The sequence below is a fragment of the Poecile atricapillus genome, chromosome 1 (assembly GCF_030490865.1).
Source record: "Poecile atricapillus isolate bPoeAtr1 chromosome 1, bPoeAtr1.hap1, whole genome shotgun sequence".
Taxonomy (NCBI): domain Eukaryota; kingdom Metazoa; phylum Chordata; class Aves; order Passeriformes; family Paridae; genus Poecile; species Poecile atricapillus.
In genome coordinates this window covers 87,380,672-87,395,661 of record NC_081249.1, presented here as the reverse complement: position 1 = coordinate 87,395,661, position 14,990 = coordinate 87,380,672, and the positions used below count along the sequence as shown (strand labels likewise).

General features: G+C 40.2%; 1 protein-coding gene across 5 annotated transcripts in view; it reads right to left on the bottom strand.

Moving 5' to 3' along the window:
- TSPAN9 (tetraspanin 9) overlaps positions 1-14,990 on the bottom strand; it is a 167,920-nt gene that overhangs the window by 129,944 nt on the left and 22,986 nt on the right. The window contains exon 3 of one of the 5 annotated variants that reach the window (XM_058843992.1): positions 12,514-12,638. The exons of the other annotated variants lie outside the window; for them this stretch is intronic. The gene's annotated coding sequence lies outside the window, so the exon portion shown is untranslated. The remainder of the gene's footprint in view (positions 1-12,513; positions 12,639-14,990) is intronic. 5 annotated transcript variants of the gene reach the window in all.

Sequence of the window (14,990 nt, the reverse complement as noted above, 5' to 3'; positions counted from 1 at the left end):
AGACAATGATGAAATTCTAACAGCTGCAGCAAATTGAAGGGTGGAGGGGGAAAAAAAAAAAGAGAAAGCGGATAGAGATGGGGGGAAACCGAAGGAGTGGAGCCAAACTAACAGCTGGGTAAAAACAGCCTAAGAGAAAGGTATTTTTGGAGTTCCCACATCCTTTTCATCCCTCTTATATTTTACTAGTTACAGCAAAAAAAGTAGTAGCTCATAAATAGACTAATCAGAATTGCTATCATCAACCCTGTCAGGTCATCATTCATCACATCATGAATCTTCTTTAAGCAAACAGGTACAGTGATGATAAGCACCACAGAAAACACCTTAACAGAAAAATAAATGCAAAGATGACCAGAAAGCCAAGCATCCACCACTGACATAACCTACACAAAGAGGTTTTGCAGCTACCTAATAGTTTAAAATTCTTGAATAAGAGTCATTAGGAAAAAAAATTAAATTAGGGGAAAAAATATTTTTTTCCACTCTGTGCAGGAATGATTGGTATCCACAGGTCAGTGAGCCTACTTATTCACCTTTCTCTAGAAGGTGATGATTTTGGAGTGGGACTACAGGTCTTAAAGTCCATGTACGTGTGGTGTCAGCAACTGCAGTGGGTGTGCAATTGCTAGGAACTATAAAGCCAGCAGCCAGCACCTACTTGCTAGCTAGACAGGTAGCTAAGCTAGGTGGCTTGGCAGACAGGTATGTGTGTGTCTCTGGGAGTCAGGCAATCTGGCAAAACTAGTGGAATTGGATTCTGGAGAGACCAGGGTGGTCCTGACCACCTTTTGGAGAGACTCAAATCTGGAAATCACCTGGAAGACTTGTTGGTGTATGAGCTATACATCCAAGGCTAACAACTGGAGGATCCACAATGCAGGGGATGCAGGAGTGGGGGGCTGTCCATGCTTGTCTGGGAGTGACAGGGTCCCTACCAGAAACAGGAGTGGTGCTGCAGGCCTAGGGACTCATATGTTCAGGTCATCTATAAATCCCAAGACAATTTTCTCTTTTTCTGCCTCAGGAAAACTAAACAAAAAACCAGCTTTTACCTTGACAAGGAGACAATTTAAATGCTCATGTCACCTACAAATTCCAGCATGTTCCTACTATGTCAATTTGACAACTTACTTAAGTGTGAACAGAGGAAACCATCATCTACTGATGGGAGGGTAGGAATGGGTAGAAGATGGAGGAGTTAACTCCATAGCTACTTCCATACAATCAAATGTTCCATTTCATAAGTGAAATAACCTCAATTCCTTAGATGCACCACTTAGGACACATACCCAGTGTTGGCAACTTCAGTTTGGCTGTACATTCTGAAAGCACAGGGTTGCTTTTTTTTATTTTTTTTTATTTTTTTTTTTTAATTCTAGCTTGTACTAGTAAACTTAGAGGAGTGGGAAGGGATTCTGATTCTGGTCTCCAGGGCTGTGAAAAATAAGCTTGAAAGACTGTGCTTTAATGGGAAATGAAACAAAGACAAAATAGCTTTAAAACCAAAAAGGATGAGTGGCTGAGAGAAAAGACAAAGCTTTACTGTCTTTACAGCCCCCATCACCTTATTTCCTATCTCTGTTTCCCTCCTTTCATACAAACACCAATTTTTCTTCCACCATACTGCTGGTACATCTAAATTTCTAGCACAGAGGAACAAATAACCTAAGTAAACAACATATATATATTGAAAAAAAAAAAAAACCTTTGAAGGCATTCTTCAGATGGCTCAAAAGCAAAAAAGCTTGGGTTTTTTCCTCCATCCCTTTTTCTCACATTATACTTTTTATGCGAGCTTTGGAGAGACAAAGAAAGAGGAAAAAAAGCAGGCTTAGAGGAGGCCATCCTTAAACACATTACTGGTCATTATTTTGTGATTTTACATTTACTTTCTGATTAATTGATTCTTCTCATGCATGCTTATAGGCTAAGAAGAACAGGCTGCAACTAGAACAGCAGCAGCCACATTTGTTCTTTGTTCTGAAGGGAGCGGGATTAGAATAATGCATGCATGTTTTTCACTGCCACTCCTTCTTTTTTTTATTACATTTAATTACATTTTCAGACGATGCTGCCTTGTCCTATATATATATATATACTTATGCTACATGAACAGACACAACGTCTCTTTGTGTTGCCCTACATCTTGGGCACTTGCACACTCCTGATCAAACAATGAGCTGGCGGGAAAGGGAGCTGATCTTAACTCCCTGAAGAAAGAGTTCAGTGAGACATGAAGATGCACAGTAGGATTTTTTTCCCAATCTAAGGTTACCAAAACAAGGCTCCAAAGGAGCCACTGTCTCACACAACACAGCTTTTTTTCAGTGCTCGTTCGTGTTTTTGTGGGGCAATTTTTGTTTTCACCTTATTAATGCAAACTGTACACCAAAATGCTTTATGCCATTAGTTAGGAGGAGACAAAAGCGGGAGGCACAGGCGGAGGGTACCTCTCAGCTAAGCCTGGAAATGAGAGGGAAATTCGCTGGAATGAACAGACACAGATTTCAGCAGTGCAGAGGCAGCAGCTGTTGCACTGACAATAATTAGATTGAGGACCTGAGGAAGGAAAAGGATAGAGCCATGAAGGAACACAATGCCAAGGGACACACTCATTTCTGAATCAGCAGGTCGTCACAAGGTTTAAAGGTGGGGGGAATAGAGCAATTCCCGCAAGAATGACTACATCTTACTTGTAGAGACAAAAACTTGTTCAAAAGCTTTTAAACAAGTAGTGGTGATGATGTATTATGCAAAAAAAAAAAAAAAAAAAGGCACAAAATGTTGATGTTACTGTCTCTTATTCCTTTTTTCATGCCAACACCCTTTTTCTGCATACATGCTACACAAAGTTATAATGGAAAAACACAATCCCTAGTAACTGGCTGCATGAGAGGAACTTCATTTTGTCAAGTTGAATATGTCTCCCATCTAGCAGATGGAAATACTGAAGCAGAGGCTGATATGACTAGTGTACCATCATCACCAAGCAGTTCCAAGAACTAGGAATAGACTTCCCCACCCCTGAATATAACCTTTTGTATTAACTGCTGCCTTAGACAGCCAACACACTCCTCCTGGTAAAATGTCTTTTGAAGACTGCTGACTACTTCTCTCCCTCCTCCTTCACTCCCAGTTCCTGAAATTTCCTGATGTAACAGATGCCTCTCAAGACACCCAACCAGCACTCAGTTGACCACCATCTGGAAGGCAATCAGAAGCTCCCTCTAGCAAACGAATATGAATCAGAACATGAATCCCACTCCTGTTCTGCAGCAGGATAGGAATGCACAGCTGTTACTACATCTCATTTCAGAAAGGCATCAGAAACTTGACATTCATGACCACCCCAAGCACATTCTGAAACTCTGCCCTGCTCAGGTCCTCACTGGCAAGCAGCCAGGCCTTGGTAGTTGGGACCACTGTGCATGAAATGTATCAGATGGCATATTGCCTTTTGTCATTTCTGGGAACTGGATTAAGCATGAGGACTGCTGCGACACTTCATCTTGCTCCCACTGCCCTCCTACCTCAAATGGAGGTGGAGCATTAGTCTGTACTCTTACAGAGGTGTAGCCAACAGATAAAACATGGCCCAGCCTGCACTGTAGCTCTCTGATACAAGCCACACTGAGCTATGGAATTTGTGATGACATTCCACAGGAGGCATGTAAATGTAGTGCAGCATATTTACTATAACGGAACACCCCTAAACTATAATTCCTTGCTGCCTCATCTTTCAAATCAAGGAGGTGTTTAGTACTTACGCACTCACAAAAGTCTTGGGAGAAGCTGCAATAACCCAGGTTATTAAAAACAAGACTACTAAAAACTCCAGGAAGACAAGAGTAGCAGGGTGAATAGCAAGTAAGTTTTTAATTAGAAGTTATACCTTCAAATGAAGGTTTGTGGTTTCACAGGTCAAGTCAAAAACCATGACATATTGGCTGCAGGAGATTTTTGGCTTCTCTTTTGCAACAGGGACTTCACAGATATCTACATCAGGTCACTCAGTGCTACCAACGCATTGTGATCTCACATCTAGGCAGGGAATGGTAATAAACACCCTTCTTTATTACACATTTCAGTTCTACACACCAGTAAAGCTTCTGTCCTTGCTGCATTTGTGAATTAAAGCTCAAGTAGTCTACAGGAAAGTGTGAGAAAATAAAGAAGAAAATGGGGTGTGAAGAAGAAAGAAAGGTTTGGGTGGTTTTTTTTATTCTTAGCTGCTTGACCACCAGATTTGCATTGGCTTTTTGGTTTTCATTTTCAATAATGTTTTGGCAGTTCCCTGGTTCACTTCTGTAGTGAACAAGAAGCTGATGCAGCATCTTTGCTGCGGCCAAGCATTTGGAAGTTTTGAGCTGATAAAAACAGCAATGTCCATTGTACACTGCATGTTGGAGAACAATCCACACAAGTGACCATGGAAATGATCCCTTTGGCCAGAGGCAGGATTTACATAAGGAAGAGAAACACTACAGTTTCAATCAAAAGCTCAGCAGTTTCCCCAGCTGAATGCTGGAGACTGTTCTAACTAAAGACTTTTTCCATTTCTGCAGCTGCCCCTTAAGTTCATATCAACTGAGCCTGAGTTCAGTTCTGGTTACAGTTCGAAAGAAAATTCATTTATCATGTGTATCTTGAAGACCTTAGCATCAACAATTTAATTCTTTTTTGTTTTGCTTTTTTTAAAATTATAAAAGTCTCATAAGGGTGTAATCTCCTGAAGCTCTGCATTTTGACACAGGATTGGAATCCTGGACTGCAGCTGACACACATCAAAGCAACTGACTGCACCAAGCCACACCATGTCACACAGTCCGAAGCTGCAGTCTCTATTACTGCCTCAAAGATCTCCACTTAGAGCTGTATTCTGCAGCACAGATCCAGCCTCACATGTACCAACAGTTTCCAAGCCGCAGCCTTTGCCTGCAATGCCCTTCAACAATGCTTACAGAAAGAAATCCAAGAAGCTGAAAGCAAGGCTAGAGCTGTAATGAGCACTAGTGACTGCATGGGCAGAGCACACTGACCACAGAGCACTACTTAGGCAAGTACTGCCATCAATAGGCCAATGAAGACTTGGGGTCATTTGTCTACACCTCGGTTTTGCCAGTGTAGACGTGCTGTCAGCCTCAATCCCACACCTAAATTGGCACAGATTGGAAATTTATAATGTATCATCACATCAGCAAAATTCAGCTTACCACTGTATATCTTTCCACTTAAAGAACTGATTTAAACTGCAGCTCCAACAGGAAACTTAGATATACCTCTACAAATAAAAAGGCTTACAGTATAATAAATAAGCTGCAATACTGAGCTCCTGTATGGCTATTACTGCATATCCACAGTGCACTTACAGCATTATGGTTTTTTTTTCCCAACTCTTACAGTTCCAATTTGTTTTCCATGATACTGAATAGCTCCTATTCCCGAGTTTGCTTTTTGCAAAGCAGCTCCTGAAATGTAATACACTTGGTTGACACAGTTACACTGAAGTAGCTTACTGACACTCCAACAAATTACTTATTTGACAGTCTGCACAAGCCTCCTGTTTTTCACGTTTACCTGTGGAAATGTCAAGTTGTTCTACCACAAAGAAATTCCTTTTTTAACAACCTCATCTCTCCTGAGAAGTTTGAATTTGAATCTTCTCCCAGGCTGCCTTAGACAGTTGAACCATTAGCACTCCCCATCTTCTTTCACCATCTACACAACCTTGAGTGTTACTTACCTGCTTTAAAATTACTTTATCTAGCCTGTGAACTTTAAAAATGTGAACTTTGAACATTCAAGAAAGCAAATGTGAAGAATGGCAAGACTGAAATCAAATTGTGAAGAACATCCAAGGAAACTTCTATTGGTGACATGCAACATCTGTAATAAGATCTGGGCCATCCACAGAAAATCTTGCTATCACCCAGCCTCTCCTCTTCCCCAATCCAGACATGGCAGTATTAAGAAGCTTAGTTAATGGCTTTCAATTTGATACTAAAAGAGCTGATGATGTTCAGTCAGTGCAGAGCCACTCTAAATAATACCACTGGCAAAACAAACCAGCACTGGGTACAACAGCTGGCTATCAGTAGGGCCTGGGGGCAAAAATCGAACACTTCCAGCAGAAGTGAGGACTTTTCATGTCTCTGTTAAAAGGGTTAAACATGTCCCCAGGCATTCTGCTTTTCCCATGTATCTGATGGAGTTCAGAAGTATCAGCTACAGCTTACTGGCCCACCCTCAAATCCATCTGATTGTTCATGGGGCAATTTTATTTGTTTTATGTTAATAACAGTAATTGCCATTAAAACCGTATCAGCGGAAGTGAAGCAGCAACTCCTACACTACCTGCTGGCTGCTTAAATTAATTTTTCCTAAAGTCTCTTCTTCCCACAAACTGGTCCTGGTCCTTGTGTTGGTTCTCAAATCCAACTAAGTTTGTATTCTGTGACTCAGAGGTGCTTTTATCTGCTGAGCACCTCCCTCACTTTTCTGTTACACCTAAAAGCCTGCAAGCTTTCACAGCCTTCCTATTTATACAAGCTACTACAGCCCTATTGACAAATAAACCCTTTTCTTGCATACCACATTATGATGCAATTAGAAAGGGTCCTGATACACCAACAGGTAGGAAATATAAGGACAAAAATTCATTTATGGGCTCACTCCAGAGGATGTCAAGACACTGATCAAGTATCAGTAGTAAAGGCGAGCATCTTCTTATCATTTGGGAAGCTCAGAAAACATAATGGCTGCAGGTTTAATATTTCTACTGCAGATGTCTGTGTTACTGCTGGCCCTGAGGAGCAGATTACTCATAGTCACTAAATACAGGGCTTTACAATAGGGAATAAGTCCATCTTAAATCTCTAATAAAGGAAAACAAGAAACAGAATTTTCCCTAATATGCTTTCCCCAGCTTTCTCATCCAGAACGTCAAGACTTCCACAAAGCTGTTGCACTTTACCTTAATTTTTACCTTCTCTCTATAATTGCTCTTAAGCTCTTAGGGCTTGCCTAGCTGGGTACAAGAATTCTCTCAATGAGCTACCTATCTGATTTGAAGCACAACACTTCTGGATTCTCTCCTGATTTTGGGGTAGTAAACGATCTAAACCTGTACAAATCAGGTTGCCACAGTTCTGCATATGTGCACAGTTTAAGAAAAAGATTCTCAGCAGTCAGGAGAGAGGAAAGAAGAGGGACAAAGCAAGGGATGCTTCAGGTTCAGTTTACATCTGCTCAAGGTGAATAACGCAGAGATCACTGGAAAGCAGAGGGAAAAGTGTCTACACTGAATCAGCTATTCCTCTGCACACTTTTTAACTCTTGATAATCAGGCACAAAAATTTTTTTTGTGAAATCCCACTTAAGTAATCAGCCTCTTTCTCATCAAAAGTCAAAATGATCTGCTGCCAAGAACATGCCTTTTTGTTAAGACACAAGTTTAGTTTTCAATAAATTTATCTATGAATAGAGAGTAACTATTTGGGATTTGAGGATTTTCTATACTGCCAGTCTTCATGACTACACTGTGATTCACTGCACTGTAATTTCTCCTCAAGTCTCAGCTCAAGCAGTCCTGCAGTGGCACAGGTTCAGATATGTTTTTTCAAGTGTTTCAGAATCAAGACATTGTTTCAAAGCCCTCTCTGTGAGCTCAGACTTCAACAGAAAATAACCCCAGTGATCTCACCAGAGAAACAAAAGAGACACTAATTTTAAGTTGTTCCATCAGGGAGAGATACTTATGCTTTAAAATTAAGTAGCAAAGAGTATTAAAAAAATATTTTCATCTTCCAAGCAAAGCATGTTTTATGTGAGAAATTCTATTCTCTAGATGATAAATTGAAGAGTAATATAAAGTGAATCTGAACTGTTGTCCAGACAAAACCTATTTCCTGACCAACCCTTCCACAACCTATACGTCAAATACATGCAGCCTCATAGGATGGTCAGGGAACACACTGATGAGACTGTCCCAGGGCATTAGAATTACTGTGGCTGGAAGCTGTACTGGATTTCTTAATGAGCTGAAATCAGACTGTTAACAAATTATGGCTGAAGCCATAGATGTTCTGTTATGCTCTGACAGCCAGTACACAGTCTCAGAAGGGACTATAAAAAATGTGGGAACTGGGTGGAAATTTCTTCTATCAGCTCCAGTATCTCTGCTCTGCACCTACCTCCAAATATGCCATGAAGCAGCAAACTACTGGAATTGTAGATACCACCAATTACTGCTACTTGTCTTGACCTAGTAAAAAGCCAGATGGAGGTCTAAGCAAGAAACAAACAAAAGATAAGAACAGCTGAGAGTGAGATTACTCCAAACAATGTGCAATTTAGGTGAAGCCTATGAGTTCCTGGCAAACTGCCCATGAGAATGCTGCTTAAGCCAAATTGAATACCTCTGACCTATGGATATTTACAGAAAGGCAGCAGTCATAGACCACTAGAGGCATAAATGAAATGGGACTAAAAAATTAAACAAGATAAGAAAAAGGCAGGACCAGATTTAAAATTTTACAAATACTGTGAGTTTTCCCGGCTATGGCTGAGTTATCCATGATCCTGAAGACAGTCTGAATACTTAAGTATTTACTGATTATTGAGTCAATCATTCATTCAGCCTAATTTCTGCTTACAACAGATATTAAAACCAGAAATTTTAAAATTGTGGAAATTAAGCTGTTTTGATTACTTTTTGATAACCTCAGACATACAGACTAATAAGAGATTACACAGATTTGATTAAATGCCCATCAATCCGGCATGTCCCACATCTTAATTTTTAAGTAGGTGGTCAATTTTACAGAAAGGGAGGGGGAAAAATCCACACAAAACGGTGTCTGTTGTACTTACTAAAAGCTATTTTTTTCTTTTGTGTTTTTTTTCCACTCTCATTTTTTCCTCTTCCTATCCAATGGCAACACTGCTGAGAGCCTCAGAGAATCTATGAACTGTATACAAAGACAGAAAGACAAAAAGGTTTGTACAGCTCGTGAGAGACTCTGTCTAGATCTCAGCAAAGTTTAGTTTTAATAGCTTCTATATGAACACCACAGGGTGTTAAACCAATCTTTGGTGAGTTTGGTTTTTCAGAACTTTAGTAAGGCTTTGGATACCATCCCTCACAGCATCCTCCCAGACAAGTCATCCCAGCTGCAATCTGAGCAGGTTCACACTGTGCTGGGTGAAGAACTGTCTGAAGGGCAGGGCTCAAAGGGGTGTAGTGAATGGGAGGCTACATCTGGCTGGTGACTGGTCACCAGTGGTGTTTAGTAGGCCTCGATTCTAGGGACAGTTCTGAGCAATGTGTTTATCTGTGATCTGGATGCAGGAGCTGAACGCACCATCAGCAAGTCTGCTGTTGATGCTAAACCAGGTGGTGCTGATGATTCTCTGGAGGACAAGAGGCCTTGAAGAGGAATCTACATAGAGCATCCCCGGCATGAAATTTCTCAGGAGCAAGTGCCAGATCCTGCACCTGGGATGGAGTAACTGCAGGCACAAGTGCAACCTGGGAGAGGAGTCTGGGGAGCGCCCTGCAGGGCAGGGAGGGCCCTGGGGGTGCAGGTGGCAGCAGCTCAGTGAGAGTCAGCAGGGTGTGCCCGGGCAGCCCAGAGGGCAGAAACCGTGTCCTGGGGGACACCAAACAGGCAGCAGAGCCGGGCAGAAGGGGGGATCACCCCGCTGTGCTCAGCCCTGGTGCAGCCTCACCTGGAGTGCTGGCGGCACTTCTGGGCACCGCAATGTAAGTGGGATGGGAATAGGAGGAATGCATCCAGAGGAGGGACACGAAAACTGGGAATGGTTCAAAGCTACACAAGGGAAGGCTCAGACTTGACCATGGGAAGCACATCTTTACTGAGTTGGTGGTCAGACACTGGAACCCCCAGACTTTCGAGGTAAGTGATTGATGCCCCATCCCTGTCTATTTAAGAAGCATTTGGGAAATGCCCTTATTAATATGCTTTAACTTTTGGTCAGCCCTCAAGCTGTTAGACAGCTGGGCTAGGTCATAGTTTTAGGACCCTTCCAACTGAAACACTCTATTCTATTCTGTTTATTTTTACACTTTTGTCTTCTAAGTTTCTTCCAAGGCTCCTGAAATCCTACATCCCTGTCCAGTTATAACTAATACAGCATAAAGCTGCAAAATCTAAAGCTCTAAAATTCGCATTTTAGATCTTTGCCACACCATTAGCTAGAACTCCTTATAAGTTAGCTCCAAAGTAATTTTCAGATCAACCAGTTCTGTAAGAATGCTATTAGAACAATATATTGGGTACTTACACAAAACCAAAGTAAGAATTTGTCAGGAACATGTGTCAACTAGAGGCTATAGCAAACAGAACTATTTTTCATTTTCATCTCATTGTACTGCATTGCCTGTCATTGCTGGCCCCAGTCACATCTTGCCACAGTGATGCATGAACTTGTCACCTCAAAATTGGACTGCTGCGACCTACATGGAGTGATGCCGCGCAGGCCCTGCAGCTGCCACAGAATGCTGAGCCTCATTTACGAGGAGACACAGTGCCACTTCAGCAGACTGGGCTCGTGTTTCAATGGTCTGTACTTGTAAGTTTAAAAATTCAAGGTTCTTTTAATAATTCAAGGTTATTTTAATAATTATTGCCAAACTACATGAGAGAGAATCATCCAAGAAATGACCCCTGCTGACAGCTTGGCTTTGGAAATAAACTGAACTACCAAAGAGGGGAGTCTCAAAGACAGGTTCCAGATTTGGTTTGTTCATGTCCACTGAGAGTTCAGCTCAGTTAAAATTCATTTTGCCATGTTTTCTTATTCATCCCAACCTTTCCCAAACTCTAGGAAAAGGAGGGGTTGGAGATAAGGGGTGACCGACTCACAAACAGTCCTTTTATCTGCATTTCATTTGCAGATAAAGTAACTATACCATAAAATACGCTCTTACAGGCTTTCAGTAAACACATCGCTGTTAATTACAAAATCAACCAACCAAAAAAAAGCCCCAAAAACCCAACAAATAAAAAATACCTATCAAGTAAAACTTTTTTAACAAATCTCTTTACTGTGCAGATATTCTGGACATCTCACTTGACCACTGAAGTAACTGAGAGCACAGGATTACACTTAGTAGTTTCTCTCTGACAATCATAATTTGTAGATCTTTTTTCTTGGAAATGTATTTTGCAAAGTCTTGCCGATTTTGCTTTAGTTACTTCCAGTTAAGAATGTTCAAATCCATTTTGAACCAATGCGCTCACAAGAAATTCAGGAAATCACTAAAGGAATCACTGGGACATAAATCACACACTGCACATCCCTGTCACATATGCGTCTCTTGGTTTATATATAAGAACACAGTGGCCTCTTTCAACACAAAATATAATTTACATATCCAGAAAAAACCAAAGAGGTGCCACTGCCAATCCTGTTCTGTTCCTCTAAAAACATACAATTTATATGTATGTATTGCCAAAATGCAATAACCTACCTCTTGATAAATCTTCAAATGTTTCTACGCTCAAAGCTTCTAGTACCATCTTTTTAGGAACCACTGAAAACAACTTCCACTATTAAAAAAACTGAATTAAAAACTATCCCAGATATTTCTTGAAGTTTAAGGTACCTTCTACAACTAAGAAGACGTGCAAGTCAGACTTTCAGCAACTGAATAAATACATTTCAAGCAGGGGTAGCTTCAAACAGAAGGAAGAAGCAATAGGATTACTTTAGGAACACAGCTGCATAGTGCAGATGTGCTGATCCACAGCACCCTATGTCACGGAGAAGAAGGTAATATCTGAGTGACTTAGATACTGGCATTCCTACCAAAGATTTCCTTTATGATCATGATGAGCTCATCTGTGAGAAGTTCATGAACTGTATGACTCAAGTCAGAAATAAATCTTCTTGCAAACACATTCCTTCTTAGGGATTTTTTGTAGCTGTTGTTTTTATTTTAATACCGTTTACAATCACTGTTTATGACCCAGAATAAAAACCACTATGACAGCATTGGTTGTGGGAAGCTGTAACTAATCACAAGCCAAAGCTGATCAAAAATAAAATACTTGTAGTTTTGCCTCATTCTTAAAGAATGACCTTACCGTGCAACAAATAAACTTTTTGTACCCTGTTCCCTCTGCCATGCAAAATCCTCCATAAAAATGAAACATAATATTATGCCACTTGGCAACATATCAGAACTTATGGCCCATAAAGGGACAGCTAAAGGCCATACCAGATGCTTCTTCATCAGAAAACTAAAGAGAAACTGGAGCAAGACAGAAGAGGCTTTTGTTATTGCTAATGCTTCCATGTTTGTTCTCAGGAGCTTTTCACCCTCAGGGGGGAAGAGACCATTACCTTAGTGCCTCACAGACTTAACTAATTTACAAGGAGAATTTAAGCTATTTAGACCACCAGCCAAACCAATGCAGTGATGCTGTTGCAGAGAGCAGTCCAATTAATTTCATACTGAAAGAAGCACAGGAAAATAAGCAGTACCTACTGGCTGCTGCAGCTCTTCCACTGGGAGAGTATTTCTCAACTGATCTTCCAGAGGCAGTGGGATTATGCAGGAAAGTTCTTCTATTTTCCTCCTGTGCTCATATGCAGCAACACCACATTGCCTAAAAGAGGAAAAATCACTCCACTGTCCTCATCCCACCTAGACAGATTGCAGTGGAGAACAGGAAGATACCCAACATCTTCCTCACACTTCAAAAAGAAGAGTTTTTAGGTGGAAGAGAACAAGACTTATGTCCTACCACATTATTTTTTCACCACCTTGATTTGTTTCACTCTGTCTGCAGTGTGCTGATCAGCACAGCTCAGACAAGATCAAAATGAAAGCTGATGGTGCAGGAGAGGTAAATGGTAATGAATGGTAGCATAATTTTATGTCAAAAACATTAAAGCTTTATATTTTTGTAAAAGGATTGTTTCATTTAAATTCTCACACACTAGAGGAAGCTGTAATGGACTAGCAAAATCTAAACTTCTGTAAGAAATTTCCTCCTGAGAGCGTAAAGTAACCGCTGCCAGGACCTTGCATAACCAGGCATAAAATGAAGCAAGCTACTGAAAAAGGCCAGTCTTCCAATCACTCATACCTAAAATAGCAAAGCAGAAAGGGGAAAATACCAAAGCAAAGCTTAGTTATCTACTAGAACCTTTAAATATGAAACCTTAATATTAAAATACAGAATGTCTTCTACAAAACAATTTCTTTTACGAGAACCACATCCAAAGAGGGATGGCAAATTAAGCAGTCATTCTCAAATAGAATCTGTTCTCAAATGTCACCAGAAGAGCAGTGCCTTTCCACCAGGTCTATTCCCTAACATGCAGCCACAGTTTCATCTATTAAATATAATGATAAAAACAGCCAATGAAGGTTTATCAGTCCTTTTTGTCCTGTGAAGGCCATGCAGTTCAGACAGAGGTAGCAGACATTTACCCTTGACTGTAAATCATCAAAACTATTTACAGCTGGTTTAATTTCTGCACACCTCCAAACAATGAGATTGAACAGTGACAGGTTGGGGCATAACCACACACAACCCCACAACTAAGCCCCACAGGGAGAAAATTTGGCACTCAGCAACTTCTCTGCAGATTTTGTTTTTTTTTATAAGTGAAGCCTACTTATAATCTCTCAATTTGCAGGACTGGCAGCTAGAAACAAAATAAAAGTGCTAGTTTGGCTCCTCCTTGTGATGCAGAACCCATAACAGAAAGAAAAATGTTTTACTACAACATTTGTTTTAAACCCTTCTATGGAAATCCAGCTTTTACTACAGCAGTTGTCTGGCACTGTCCAAAAGCCAAGCAGCCCTGCACTTTGCAGATCTCCATATGAAAAAACTAAGCAAGCATCAATCATTTTCAAAATCTGCCCTATCACTCAGTACAGGCTGGTGAGAATGTTTTTGTTAGGTCCAAAATTGCCAAAGAAGTGTCAGAGATAACAGATACACTCTGCAACATAAGAAAGAAATCATGGCAGAAACCAAGCAATGTCACAAAAGCTGCAGCACTTTTAGGAAAACACAACAAAAAGCAACAAAGCCATTCTGTTCCCAGCTCAGGCCTTTTTCTCAAGCCTTGGAGAAGTGTAATCCATAGTATGGCATCACAGTCATCATCACTAGCTAAATCATACAGTCCACTGTCTGAAATCAATCTTTTTTTTTTTTAAATAATTACACCTTTTGTAAAATCTTATTGCTTGAGCCTACGGCTTTAGTATTTTAATTCTTCTCTCCACCTCTGAAGCTAAAGAAAAGCTTTTGACAAAAACAGACAAGATTTCCTTGTAACTACACAGTTCCAGAAGCTTAGATTGAAAGAGAAAACACTATGCCCTTATAGTCTCTGCAAAGTTGCAAAGGTGCAAAATTTCCTTAAGAGAGGCACACGTTAATTTTCAGATCACATAATCTGTAAAGACAGAAAAAAATATCTGATCCCAAGTCAGAAAAATCAGATTTAATCTCTAACACTCTGAAGTGCAAGGGATTAAACTCTTAAGAGAGAGAGTTCCTTTCTTAAAAGCTTAATGATACTATTTTATTACTGTTCCAGACAGCATTCAAAGTTTTAGTGCAGGTAAATATTTGATGATTCAACTGATGAAAAATATTGTTCAACACTTGAAGTAAGTGTAATGGATTCAAAATAGGAAGAGAGGAAATTAAACCCAAAAAGATACAAAAGCAACCAACTCTCAAGACAGAATATATTCTTAGTTTAGAGCCAGAACAGATTAATATCTCATCTCTGACAATACACCCTTAAAACAACTTACATGTTTCACCATGTATTTCACCATACTATTTTTAATAAAAATAAGTTATGTTTCCAATTTCAGGTCTAAGTCAAGAACTTCTTTGGCAATTTTCACATGAGCTGTGAAAATAGTAATTTTTAAGTGGTTTGACCTTGCCTTTCTAAAGTCTTCATATTGGATTGCTTCCTGA